The following is a 2,706-nucleotide window of genomic DNA, read 5'->3' as shown; positions in this document are numbered from 1 at the left end:
GCGCCCGCACCTCGCTCAGCCAGTGAGCCGCTGGTCTGTATGTGGGATCCAAACCCTCGGCAGGAGCGCCGTCACGCTCCCAAGCGGTGCACTGTAGCAGTGCGCCACCAGGCTGGCCCTAAATCATCAGTTTTTAATGACAAAAATTATGAGGTATTCAAAGAAATAAGAAAGTATGGCTCATACACAGTGGTAAAAAGCAATTTATGTGCATTTTCCCCAAGGAAGCCCAGATATTGGATTCACAGGAAAAGACTTTAAATTATCTATTTTAAATATATTCAAAGAACTAAAAGAAATCTTGTCTAAAGAACTAAAGGCTCTCTGACTCTGTTGGATGGTGTTTCCTGGGCCAATCCTCACATTTGGCTCCCAGTAAACTTTAAAAATTTTTAAAAATAATAATAACTAACAGAGATTATGAGAGATGTCTTACCAAATAGAAAATATCAATAAAAAGAAATTACAAAAAAGCACCAAATAGAAATTCTCAAGTGAAAAATACAATAACTGAAATTTTTAAAATTTACTCAAAGATCTCAACAGCAGATTTATGTGGGCAGAAGAAAGAATCAGCACTTGCAGATAGTTCAATTATGATTCTCTAAGGAACAGGAAGAAAAGAATTGAGTCTGAGGAAAAGAAAGAAATGAATGAAGAAAAATGAACAGAGCTTCAGAGAACTGTGGGACAATCGCCCAGCATACCAACAAATGCATAACAGGAGTTCCAGAAGGAAGGGAGGAAAGAAAGGGGCAAAAAGAATATTTGAATAATGGCTGAAACTTCAATGATATTGTGATGAAAAAATAACATCTACAATCCAAGAAGCTCAATAAACTCCAAGTGGGATAAACTGAAAGAAGTCCACAACTAGACACATCATAATCAAGCTGTCAAAAGACAAAGAGAGGATCTCAGGAACAGCAGGACAGAAACAACTTATTACATACAATAGAGCCTCAGTAAGATTAACAGCTGATTTCTCTCAGAAACCATGGAGGCCAGGAGGCAGTGAGATGACATATTCAAAGCATTGAAAGAAAACAAAACCATTTACCAGAAATCTATATCTGTCAAAACTATCCTGGAAAAGTTAGGACATTCCAAGATAAATGAAAACTGAGAGTTTGTCACTAGCAGACCTGCCCTACAACAAATGCTAGAGGGTGTCATTCAGACTGAAATGAAAGGGCAACAGACAGTATTTTGACTTCACATGCAGAAATAAATAACTCCAGGAAAGATAACTACATACATAAATAAAAAAGACATATAGGGCCGGCCCAGTGGCGCACTGCTACAGTGTGCCGCTTGGGAGCGCGGTGGTGCTCCCGCCGAGGGTTCGGATCCCACGTACAGACCAGCCGCTCACTGGCTGAGCGAGGTGCGGGCGCGACACCAAGGGTTGCGATCCCGTTGCCGGTCCCGGTCCGGTACGGGCACGACACTGAGGGTTGCGATCCGTTGCCGGTCATGAAAAAAGACAAAAAGGGGAAAAAAAAGACAGTATAAATGTATTTTTTGTTTGTAACTATTTTTTTCTCCTGTCTTATTTATTTATTTATTTATTTTTAAAAGATGATTGGTAAGGGGATCTTAACCCTTGACTTGGTGTTGTCAGCACCACGCTCACCCAATGAGCTAACCGGCCATCACTATATGGGATCCGAACCCAGGGCCTTGATGTCATCAGCACCACACTCTACCGAGTGAGCCATGGACCAGCCCTCTCCTGTCTTATTTAAAAGGCAACTGCATAAAGCAATAATTACAAATCTAGGTTGATTGGCACACAATGTAGGAAGATGTAATTCATGACAACTGCATGAGTAGGGGACAGAGACAGCTACATAAGAGCAAAGCAAGGTTTTTGTATACTATAAAAGTTAGGTTGGTATTAATCCGGACTATAATTCAATAAGATGTTAATCCCCAGGGCAACCACTAATAAGATAACTAAAAGTATATATTGTAAAATAAATGGCTATTTCTTAGTCACTTAAAGATAACTAAATGATACACATTTAACACAAAAGAAGGCAGTAATAAAGGAATAGAGGAACAAGAAGATATACGAAATTTAAAAAACAAATAGCAAAATGGCAGATAATCCTACCTCCTAAGTAATTGACATGATCTTATATATAGAAAATCCTAAGGAATCAAAAATAATTATTAGAGGTAATAAATTAGTTCAGCAAGTTTGCAGGATACAAAATCAATATTTAAAACTCAATTGTATTCCTGTACAGTAGCAATGAAAAATACAAAAATGAAAATAAGAAGAAAATTCCGTTTACAACAGCATGAAAAAGAATAAAATATTTTGAATAAATTTAACCAAAAAAATGAAAGACTTGTATAAAACATTGTTGAAAGAAATTAAGGAGGACCTAAGTAAGTGGAAAGACATCCTGTGTTCATGGATTAGATGTCCTAGTGGCAGTACTCCACAAATTGATCTACAGTTTCAATGCACTCAGACATTGCAGAAATTAACAAGCTGATCCTAAAATTCACATTGAAATTCAAGTGGCCCAGAATAACCATAACAATCTTGAATAAATGAACAAAGTTGGAGGACTCACATTTCCTGATCCCAAGATTTATTACAAAGCTATCTATAGTAATCAAGATTGTGTGGGGCCGGCCCAGTGGTGCACTGCTACAGTGCGCGGCTTGGGAGCACGGCGGTGCTCCCAC

This window comes from Galeopterus variegatus, unplaced genomic scaffold (genome assembly GCF_000696425.1).
Source record: "Galeopterus variegatus unplaced genomic scaffold, G_variegatus-3.0.2 Scaffold1434, whole genome shotgun sequence".
Lineage (NCBI taxonomy): Eukaryota > Metazoa > Chordata > Mammalia > Dermoptera > Cynocephalidae > Galeopterus > Galeopterus variegatus.
Note: the sequence above shows the minus strand (reverse complement) of the source record.